The sequence below is a fragment of the Phyllobates terribilis genome, unplaced genomic scaffold (genome assembly GCF_046119375.1).
Source record: "Phyllobates terribilis strain yellow unplaced genomic scaffold, ASM4611937v1 Scaffold_4__5_contigs__length_816908805, whole genome shotgun sequence".
Taxonomy (NCBI): Eukaryota; Metazoa; Chordata; class Amphibia; order Anura; family Dendrobatidae; genus Phyllobates; species Phyllobates terribilis.
In genome coordinates this window covers 418897746-418910087 of record NW_027362764.1, presented here as the reverse complement: position 1 = coordinate 418910087, position 12342 = coordinate 418897746, and positions in this window count along the sequence as shown.

The following is a 12342-nucleotide window of genomic DNA, read 5'->3' as shown; positions in this document are numbered from 1 at the left end:
TATGTCTTTTGAACTTTTGTCTACTTTGTATAGTTTTAATTTTGTGGACCCATATTTTTTGCATTATCACCAGCTACGAAGTGCAGCCATATTGTTTTTGTTACTTTGAGATGGACCACACACACATGACATACGCACGCACACTTTCTACAGGTTGGAAAAAGTCAATAATTTCCTATGGCATGACTAGAGACTGGGGTGCAGCACTTGGCTGAAAGCATGGGGCAAGTTCAAAATAATTTGCATATGTGAGTGTTGACAGTAGAAGTTATTTTTATGGACAAATAAATAACTGTTTGCTAAATTTAGAAATTATTTTATTGCTAGATTAATGCTCTAAATCATGATAGGGGTGGTTTGGCAGGCTTGGTGGACCAGACAGGTCTCCTTTAATACTGTGCAGCTTAAAGCATTGGAAATTAAATTGAGAATACTTGGACTGAGGGAAAATACATATACCTGTGTAAGGAACTAGCTCAGGGATACAAAACAGAGAGTTGCTATTAATGGTGCATAATAAGATTGCAATCTAGGTTAACAGTGATGTATCACAGGGGTCAGTATTGGGCACCATATTCTTCAAACTAAATTGTAGCCCATATACTCTAAACCCTTAATTGCAATTTTATATTAATAGAAAAAGTTTAAACATAGCATAATAAAAAGTAACAAAGAAGTAAAGATCCTCCAATAAAAATAACTAAAAATCCTTTTAAATCTTCCATTAAAATAATACTAAAACAAATCATATACTGGAACCACCAGAAAATAAAGCAGTGCTTCCACTACAAGTTAGTAAAAAAGAGTAGTAGTGCATCTATGACCGCACCACGAGAGAGGAGATCCATCCTCCAAGAACAGGAAACCTTCATGCTTAAAAGGGCTGCACCTCTCTCCCGCCTCAGTTGGTTTCCTGTTCTTGATGGGGGAACCTGTGACAGACTTACCTGTCAAAGATAATTAGAAGTTTTCCTCTGTCTGGGCTGGCAAGGTAGTTGGCAGGGACCCCTTCTCTGTCCTGGCCAGTGCAGGACTCTGATCCTTCACTGTGCACTCAAGGGGGCTGGCACCGGAGGGTAAAGCGGGCTGTTGAGCAGTGCCCCTGCCGAGTGTATGGCAGCTCCACCATAGTGCAGGTGGCGTGACCGCTGCATCCTGATAATGGGGATTTCCTGGGAGACAAGCGCAGATGGGATTTTGAGACGCCTCTAGTGAGTAGGATGAAATGGTGCTGTCTTTAATATATATTTTTTATCTATATGTCCAGAAAGACGTGCACATTTTTCTTTTTTCTAAAATACATTTTTATTGTGATTTTGAGTAATGGACGGTATAGAGCCTGATGTTTTTTCATATACTGCTGAGGAGGAAGAACGGATCCTGGGTGCGCTGAAGGATGATGGTACACCTTCCTTAGTGGATCTTAAGCGTAAATAAGAAAGTGATTCTAAAAGGATGACTATTCTACAACTGCCTTTGGTGACTTTGGGACAGTATTATAAAGCTCGGAAAATACCACGAGGTTTATGCTCAAATATAAGACCCAATCTTTTTGGAAATAACGTGACTTTTTGTTCCCGTTTGTGTCAAATTTCCAACAGATATGCTCTGGATATAATTCTGCTGAATATTGATTTTTTACAACAGGAAATATTGAAAATGACAACCTGCATTGTGGACACTGAGGAAAAATTGAAATCATTGCTTAAAATTGAAGAATGGGATTCCTTCAAGGATTTAATAGCGACTAAGGTACAGAGTTTGCGCATGGAATTAGAAGATGTAAAACACCACAAATGGAATCGAGATATGGAGGATTATCAAACTGGTCACATTTATAACTGGCAGAAGGGTGGATCCAACACATCATGGCGTAAAAGAGGTTATTTAAGGGCTGATAAAAGGCCTAACAACTATAATAAAAAAGGACATTTACAAGTGTTTGATAATTTTTCCTTTAGATCTAGATCAGGAACAACAGAGAGGATCCAACGGAAAAGAAGAGGGGGCCAACGGCACCGAAGACGACAGAAAAAAACAAGACAAAACCAAACCACGACAACAGAGACAAATGATGACACGGAAGAAAGAAATGAACTTGTGGTAAATATTTCTAAAAAAATTTTGACTCCATCACAGATGACTGTCTTAAATAAAGGTCTGTCATTTAGTATGAGTAAACATGTGGACTGGTTTCAGCTGGAGCTAGATCTCCAAAATTTTTTTAGAAATGTCAAATTGAAAAACTTGTTCTCTGGTAGTGTGACTGTTCCCAAACATATAACTAGTGAACTTAATTTGCAACAGGTTCAGGTGGCTAAAAGAGGTACATTTACGCCACCTGTGAACCCTCCGGTAATTAAAGCGGTACAGAGGGATGTGAAAGCATTGAAGGTAAATTCAAATAAGGATTTAAAATCTCCAAATCTAACTACAGAGGAGATATGGGCTTTGAAGGACCTTGTCCATGACGACGACATCATTATAAAACCTGCTGACAAAGGTGGGGCTGTCGTCATCATGGACAAGGTCATGTATATTGAAGAGATTAGAAGACAGTTGAGTGATAGTGAAGTTTAGGCCAAGTGGGAAGGGGATCCAAGATTTCTATTTTTAAATTCTTTGAGAACCATTTTGGATGGAGCTTTGGAAAATAGTATAATTGATAGAGATCTTTATGATTATCTATATGTGGAGAATCCCACTACCCCTATAATATATGTACTTCCTAAAATACATAAAGATCTTGATCAACCCCCGGGATGGCCCATAGTCTCTGGGGTAAATTCATTAACGAATAAAATTGGTATCTACTTGGACAAAATACTAAACCCATTGGCAAAAAATACTAAATCTTTTGTGAGAGATACCACGGATTTTTTATTAAAAATACAGGAAGTTGAATTAAAAAATGAGGTCATTTTGGCCTCATTTGATGTGGTGTCTCTATACACCTCCATTGATAACGTTAGGGGGATAGAAGCGATTGAACGGAGATTGTCTTATACAGATCTTAGTGAAAATAGTAGGAAATTTATTATTGAATTATTGAAGTTCGTATTATATCATAATTATTTCCTATTTGGTGATGAATATTTCCTCCAAAAACGTGGAACCGCGATGGGGGCCAATATGGCCCCTGCTTACGCAAATATTGTTATGGCTACATTGGAGGAGGACCTTATCTATGTGTCCCACCACTTTAGACATGTTATGGTGTGGTGGCGATACATAGATGACGTCTTCCTCCTCTGGACAGGGACACAAGGGGAACTGGAGGATTTTTATGAATATTTGAATCAGATTGATAGAACTATTAAATTTACACTAGTGAGCTCATGTAAATCTATTCAGTTTTTGGATGTTCTTGTTACACAGGAGAATGGAAAATTGTTGACTTCCCTCTTTACTAAACCAACGGATCAAAATGATTTCCTGAAGTATAATAGCCACCACCCAAAATGCATGATAGAATCATTACCTTTCAGTCAATATCTAAGAATTAAGAGAATAGAGAGTAATGAGGAGGGCCTGTATAAGAGTACACAGAAACTTATGAAAAAACTCAGGTCAAGAGGTTATCCTCAGAGACTGTTAAATAAACAGGAGAAAAAAGTAAGTGGATTAGAAAGGGATATTATTTTGAATAAAACGATCAAAAATAATAAAAATGATAGAATACCAATGGTGTCGACATTTGGTGAAGAGAGTGAACAAGTGGCAAATATAGTTAGAAGACATTGGAAAATGTTAAATAGGTGTTTACCAGATGTGCCAGAATTTAAAAAAAACCCTCTTTTTTCTTATAGAAGGAATAAAAATATTAAGGATGTATTAGTACACTCAGATATAGGCCCCTCTAAAACTCTGACTCAGACCTTTATTACGGGTAGAAATAGGAAAGGCTGTTATCCATGTTTATCATGTGTTAACTGCCAGTTTATGTTAAAGGGTGATCAGTTTGTTCATCCGAAAACTCAAAAAATATATAATATAAAATTTTTTTTTACATGCGACTCTGATTATATAATATAGATGGTGGCCCGATTCTAACGCATCGGGTATTCTAGCATATGTCTCCCGACCCTCCTTTATAATGCCCAATGCAGGAAGTCACATCCCCCATATATAATACCCCATGCAGGATGTCACATCCCCCGTATATAATACCCCATGCAGGATGTCACATCCCCCGTATATAATGAAACCATGCAGGAAGTCACATCCCCCGTATATAATATCCCATGCAGGATGTCACATCCCCCCTATATAATACCCCATGCAGGATGTCACATCCCCCTATATAATACCCCATGCAGGATGTCACTTGTTCCCCCATATAATGCCCCATGTAGGATGTCACCTCTCCCCCCATATAATGGCCCATGCAGGATGTCACCTCTCCCCCCATATAATGCCCCATGCAGGCTGTCACATCCCCCCTATATAATACCCCATGCAGGATGCCCCATCCCCCCATAGTGCCCCATCTTGGTCCCCTATGGCCCCATCCAAAAAAAAAAGAATCCAATACTCACCTCACTGCTTCTCTGGACTCCAGCGCAGCCGGCATCTTCACGCTGTGCGCTGTGACCGGTCAGGAAAAAGCGCGGTGTAAAGACATCACCGCGCCCTCTGACCTGAGATGTCACAGAGCTGCAGCGGAAGACACAGGAGCTGCTGCGCAGGCACGGGGAGGGGTAAGTATGACGCCGTGTGCCGGGGTCCTGATTGAGCGGGGGGAGGGACGGGAGGAGAGGAGAGGGGAGAGGAGGGGAGGGGTAAGTATGACGCCGGGTGCCGGGGTCCTGATCAAGAGGGGGGAGGGATGGGAGGAGAGGGGAGGGGAGAGGAGAGGAGGGGAGAGAAGGGTAAAGGAGTAGAGGGGCGTCACACTTGTCCTCGGGAGATAAGCGGCCATAGCCGCTGATCTTCCGACGATAGCCGCATGTAGGTCAGCGGCGCCTGCGGTCGGGGGACTTATGCTGCGAGCAGCCGGCTGCGTCTCCCGGCTGCATCGCCGCTGACCTCCGTGCCGCACATGAGCCGCTAACGGCCGCCATGTTTTTCTGAAATGCCGCGTTGCTGATTGGCCGTGGCCGGACCAATCAGCGACCCGGGATTTCCAGGACAGACAGACAGACAGAAAGACAGACAGACAGACAGACAGAATGACAGACAGACAGACAGACAGAAGGGATAAGACAATTATATATATAGATACCTATTGGAGTGCCCTTGCTCACTTTGGTATATAGGAGAAACTACGTGTGATTTTAAAACTCGTATGAATAATCATAGACATTCCATTAGAAAAAAGAGGATGGATTTACCTGTATCAAAGCATTTTGTGGAGGCAGGACATACTGTGACACAATTAAGATTTAGAATTATAGATACTGTCCCTGTGCAAAGACGAGGTGGGGATAGAATACGATTATTAAAAAGAAAGGAACTTGAGTGGATTTATAACTTGAATACGTTGAAGCCAAATGGATTGAATGTTGAATTTAATATAGCAAGCATCACCTGAGGAGTATGTTCAGACTTGGCAGTATATGAAATTTGGAGTATTTTCTGTATTTTAATATATTTATATATGGATTTTTTTGGTTTCTTGCAGATCAATCACTCTCACTTTGGTGGTTTGTGGAGGCGACTCGACCTGCAGCAACATGCGTATAAAGAGAGAGAGACTTCCTCTGGGAATGGATTTTTTTCTTAAAAAATTGCTATTCTATATATATAATAATTGAAAGTATTCAAGCCTTCATCTAATGAAATTCTAAAAATATATTTTTACATTATGAAATGGTATTCCTACCTATGGAGGGAATTGGACTGTAATGTATTCCCAATTAAACACCTGAGATTGGGAAGGAGGTGGGGATCTGTTGAAGGTTCCTCCTCTGACCTACTAATCTCACTCCATGGATGAACCTAGGAATAGGGAATTCCATGGAAGGGTGTTTGGGTTATGTAATATTATATTATCCCTCAGTTCATTTATGGACACAGGAATTACTATTTGAATACTGTCATTGCAATGTAAATATATTGGGAAACTGTTAACAGGACAATGTCCCTAATAATGAGAAATAGTGTGCTTCTATTATAAATAGGGGTTAATAGAAATCATTAAAGCACATATGTTGTTTACATTTGAAGAAAAGCTTATTGTGGGGCTTGCCAATTTAAAAGATGGTGATCGTAGCATTAGGAGTGTAATGTGCATGACCGGTGACGTCACGAAGCGGGCAGACCAGGTTTGCCCCGATCATGTGACGAGATAATGGGGATTTCCTGGGAGAAATGCGCAGATGGGATTTTGAGACGCCGAGGACAGCGTGGAGGAAGTAGGAAACGTGGTCATGCATGATTGCTGCAGTGTGAGTCGCAACCTCAAATATATTATGATTTATAATGTACACCTGGCACTGATAAATACTAATCAAAGCACTTATCACTTTATGAGAGTCATGGATACTGTAATTGATGATAATAATATATCTGTCTAAAATTTTATCACTATGAATGTAACTGAATAATATTTTGTGATATGCACTATTGCACTTTTCTTATGTAATCATGTTTTTGTATAAATTAATTATAATTATGTAATCACTGTTTGTAACTATATATATTGCACTATATGCACTTGAACTCTGCTTAAGAAAGGTTCTGTGAACCGAAACTTTGCCTTTGGGCTCATTAAAGTCCATTTTTCTATCATTTTTTTGGAGTGCTGCCTCTTGATATTCTTTCTATTGATATGCAGCAGTTTGGACAGACTGTTTGGAGGCCTGGCACCCACTAGTGAGTAGGATGAAATGGTGCTGTCTTTAAGATATATATTTTTTACATAAATATGTATATATATATACATCGGGTTTAAAAATCATGGTTAGGGCAGAAATCATCAAGGCCCTCTCTAAAAAAGTGAAGCAAAAAAGGGATGCTGATATAGGGAGGTCTCCCCAGTTTCTGATGTCTCCCTCCCATCAGATTATGGGATGACTCAGACGGCTCTTCTTCTTCAGCCTCTTTCTCGGGTAGTGGCGCAGGATGACACTGTTTTCCATTGAATGAGATTGATGGGCTTGTTAAAGCGGTCCGTTCGACCATGGGTATTATGGACACTAGATCAAAGAAATCAGTTCAAGATTTCATGTTTCATGGCCTAGAACAGAGGAAGAGGAGGTGTTTTCCAGTTAATGATAAGATTCAGGGACTGGTATAGAAGGAGTGGAAAAGACCGGAGAGGCAGGGCTCCCTTTCCCCTTGCTCTATTCCATGTGAGGGGGAGTATCTCTTCGGTCCGGCTCTGGATAAGATCCTGGAAAAAGCAGGTGATGTGAAAAAAGCTTTCCCTAACTTATCCATGCCTAAATATAGGCGATCATTCCGTAAAAGAAGATTTGTCCGTAGAAGACTTCAGAAAGATCAGGAAAAATGGAAAGATTGCAGGGCAAAAGGGCCCCGAAGCCGAATCAATGACTCCCTGCCCATGTAGGGGGGGAGGCTTTTGGGCTTTTTCCCTGCCTGGAAGAATATTTTAGCCAGTAACTGGATCCAAGATCTGATAGATTTGGGTCTGAGGTTTGAGTTCCAGGCGGTCCCTCAGAAAAATTTGCCTTGACCCCGGTTCGTTCCTCCATGAGAGAGCAATTGGCCCTACTAAAAGGAGGTTCTGGATTTAGTTCGGAAAGCCGTCCTGGTGGAAATCCCGGTACTTGAAACATAGATGGGATTCTATTCCCTCGTCTTTTTAATATCCTTTAGGACTATTATCAATTTAAAGTCCCTGAATAGGTTTCTGAAGGTTCAAACCTTTAAAATGGAGTCTGTCATATCAGCTATAAAGCTACTTTTTTTCTGTCTGTTACCTGGTGGTGTTGGATTTGAAAGATATATTATCATGTACCCATACATGCGGAATATCAGAAATACCTTATGGTGGCTATATCAGAAAGGGAGACCAGGAGACCAGGATCAGCGCTATCTTCTGTTGCAACGATTGAATCAAGGACAGTGTCTTTTTTGATTGCTTCAATGATCATTTTTTTAAAAATAAGAGATTATTAAAACACTAGTTTACACAACTTGTTTCGGCTGCTTACAGCCTTCATTAGTCATAGACGGGGAAATTAGGCATTTCCAGTTTAGGGCCCTGCTGTTTGGACTAGCAATAGACACTAGGGTGTTTACAAAGGTAGTGGCTGAGGTCATGGCTCAAATCCGGACACGTGATATTTTGATTAACCCTTATCTGGATGATTTTTCAATGGTGGGAAATTCGGCTCACCAAATAGTAAACACCTAGAGGACGTAATGCCCATCCTAAAAAATCTGGGCAGTTTGGTGAATATAGAAAAATCCAGATTTCAGCAGTTCAGCAGTTTCTGGGAGTTATTCTGGATTCGGTAACTTAAGAATGTTACCTCTATCTAAAATAGATAAAGTTAAGAGCCAAATGAAAAAAGCTATATCAAATCCCACCATGTCCCTAAGGGGTGCAATGTTCCTGCTGGGTACCAAGACATCGTGCTTCCCAGCGGTTCTATGGGCGCAATACCATTCCAGGATTCTGCAGTTTGATGTGCTACATAGTGACTTGTCCCTTAAAGGGTGCTTAGAGGGTAAAATGTCATTGTCACTTCGATCATTAGAATCTTTGCAGTGGTGGCAGGATGAGACAAACTTGTCCCAGGGAGTTCCCTGGGTGCTTAATATCACTCGAACTATCACCACAGATGCAAGTCCCATGGGGTGGGGAGCTAATCTAGGGGAAAAGGTAGTCCAGGAAACCTGGACCTAGAGTAAAAATGTACTTTCCTCCAATGCGAAGTATCTACTAGATGAGGCGGTAAACAGTTTCCTGTAGTGACGGGCAAACCCGTCACTGTTCGGGTTCGGCTAATATAGCCGAACACCGAACAGTTTTTTTAAAGTTCGGGTTCGGGTACCGAACCCCGAACCAGAACACGGACCCCATTCATGTGAATGGGGGACCCGAATTTGCCCGGTTTCCTGCACTGTCATTAGCATGACAAAACAGGAAACACAGGCTTTAATCGCGGTAATTGCATTACCGCCGTCAGAGCACTGTGACATCATGCTGACAGGTCACCATCAGCCTGCGCCTCCTGCCATAGGAAACAGCGGGCACAGGCGCCGCTGGATGCGAGCAGTAGTCTCTCATCCGCTGGCGTCTGTGCTCTGCTGAGTGTAAAAAAAGAAATGTTAAAATTAGTAAAAAAATATTAAAATAAAAATAAAACACAATATACTCACCTATGCATTGTCCCCGATGTTCTCCACACCTGCAAAATATAAAAAGTAAATAAACACCATATACTCACCTTACAGCTAATCCCTGAAGCTCACGATCACCTGTAATAAAAGTAAAATAATAAAGCAACCTCATCATTTCCCTCCCGAATACACTGACTCAGTGTATTGTCGGCAAAAGAGATCTGCACATGCGCAGTGAGCATTTTCCCACGCTTGCCAATAAGTTGAACTCAGTTGAACTCATTGGCAAGCATGGGAAAATACTCACTGCGCATGCGGTGACCTGATTTGCCAGCTATAAACTGAGTCAGTTTATTGCCGGCAAATGAACAAAGCAGTCACTTACTATGTGGCTGCTCTATTCATGGAATCTTCTTGAGACATTCGTTATTTGGAAGTCGGAAAAGTAAGGCTATGTGCCCACGATGCAGAAATGCTCAGGATTTTTTCCTGAGCGTTTCTGCATCTCCCTGGCAGAAAAAAACGCTTGCGGATTGTACATGTGTTTTCCTGCCAGGGACATGCAGAAATGAAGTGTTATTCACTGGCATTTCCGCATGCGGATTGACAAGCGCTTTCCAATCGATTAGCATCACTTGGAAAGTGCTTGTGACAACTAGGTCACAGTATATAAATCCATGCAAACGGCATGGATTTATATAGTGTGACCCGAGAGAGTGGTTAAAAATAAAAAAATAAACCTATACTTACCTTCTGATGGCCTCCGAGACTTGCTGCGCTCCTGTGCTGGCTGCCGTAAGATCGCGGTACTGAAAAGACCTGCCATCACATGACTGTGACGTCACCGCAGGTCCTTCAGTCCTGCGCGATCTGTCAGCAAGCGAAGAGAAGGAGTCCGGGGGCCGTCGGAAGGTGAATATAATCTTTATTTTTTATTTTATTCTTTTTTTATGGTACCTGGGTGTAGAGGAGACTCTCCTCTCCTTCACACCCGGGTACCATCCGCACATTAGAACGCACCAATTATGCAAGTACAGATGCAGTCTGGCGGAATTGGCGCGTTCTAATGCAAGTCAATGGCGGCGAAAACGCAGCGCTTCCGCATAATTAATGGACATGCTGCGGATTTTTGAGCGCAGCATAAACGCTGCGGAAAAATCCGCAGCATGGGCATTGAAAGTGCGGAATTGCATTGGAGACCATGTGGGAAGGATTCACCAAGCATTTCCCAAGCGTTTACGCTGCGGAAATTCAGCTCACCCCAAACCATCTCGATTGGGTTCAGGTCTGGTGACTGTGGAGGCCAGGTCATCTGGCGTAGCACCCCATCACTCTCCTTCTTGGTCAAATAGCCCTTACACAGCCTGGAGGTGTGTTTGGGGTCATTGTCCTGTTGAAAAATAAATGATGGTCCAACTAAACGCAAACCGGATGGAATAGCATGCCGCTGCAAGATGTTGTAGTAGCCATGCTGGTTCAGTATGCCTTCAATTTTGTATAAATCCCCAACAGTGTCACCAGCAAAGCACCCCCACACCATCATAACTCCTCCTCCATGCTTCACGGTGGGAACCAGGCATGTAGAGTCCATCCGTTCACCTTTTCTGCGTCGCACAAAGACGCGGTGGTTGGAACCAAAGATCTCAAATTTGGACTCATCAGACCAAAGCACAGATTTCCACTGGTCTAATGTCCATTCCTTGTGTTCTTTAGCCCAAACAAGTCTCTTCTGCTTGTTGCCTGTACTTAGCAGTGGTTTCCTAGCAGCTATTTTACCATGAAGGCCTGCTGCACAGAGTCTCCTCTTAACAGTTGTTGTAGAGATGTGTCTGCTGCTAGAACTCTGTGTGGCATTGACCTGGTCTCTAATCTGAGCTGCTGTTAACCTGCGATTTCTGAGGCTGGTGACTCGGATAAACTTATCCTCAGAAGCAGAGGTGACTCTTCCTTTCCTGGGGCGGTCCTCATGTGAGCCAGTTTCTTTGTAGCGCTTGATGGTTTTTGCAACTGCACTTGGAGACGATTTTAAAGTTTTCCCAACTTTTCGCACTGACTGACCTTCATTTCTTAAAGTAATGATGGCCACTCGTTTTTCTTTACTTAGCTGCTTTTTTCTTGCCATAATACAAATTCTAACAGTCTATTCAGTAGGACTATCAGCTGTGTATCCACAAGATTTCTGCACAACACAACTGATGGTCCCAACCCCATTTATAAGGCAAGAAATCACACTTATTAAACCTGACATGGTACACCTGTGAAGTGAAAACCATTTCCGGTGACTACCTCTTGAAGCTCATCAAGATAATGCCAAGAGTGTGCAAAGCAGTCATCAAAGCAAAAGGTGGCTACTTTGAAAAACCTATAATATAAGACATATTTTCAGTTGTTTCACACTTTTTTGTTAAGTATATGTGTTAATTCATAGTTTTGATGCCTTCAGTGTGAATGTACAATTTTCATAGTTATGAAAATACAGAAAAATCTTTAAATGAGAAGGTGTGTCCAAACTTTTGGTCTGCACTGTAGATATATAGACATATGGATAGCTAGATATATAGATAACAGCTAGATAGATAGATAATAGATAGATATACAGATAGATAAAAATATGTGATACATATAATCCGTACTTAGCGTGTGTACCTTACTGTTGATGTAATTTATTAATAAATGAGTACATTTCTTGAAAAAAAATGGCGTGGGGTCCCCCGTAACTTTATTAACCAGCAGAGGGAAAGCAGACAGCTGGGGCAGATGTTTTTAGCCTGGGAAGGGGGTAATACCCATGGAGATTCCCATGCTACTAACATCAACCCCCAGCTGTATACATAACCTTTAGGCTAAGCGCCCACGATGCAGAAATTCTCCGGATTTTTTCTGAGCATTTCTTCATCTCCCTGGCAGAAAAAACGCATGCGGATTTTACATGCGTTTTTCCTGCCAGGGACAAGCATAAGTGAAGCGTTTTTCACATGCATTTCCGCATGTGGGTTGTCAAGCGCTTTCCAAGCGATTTTAGCATCACTTGGAAAGTGCTTGACAACTTGGTCACACTATATAAATCCATGCAACCGGCATGGATTT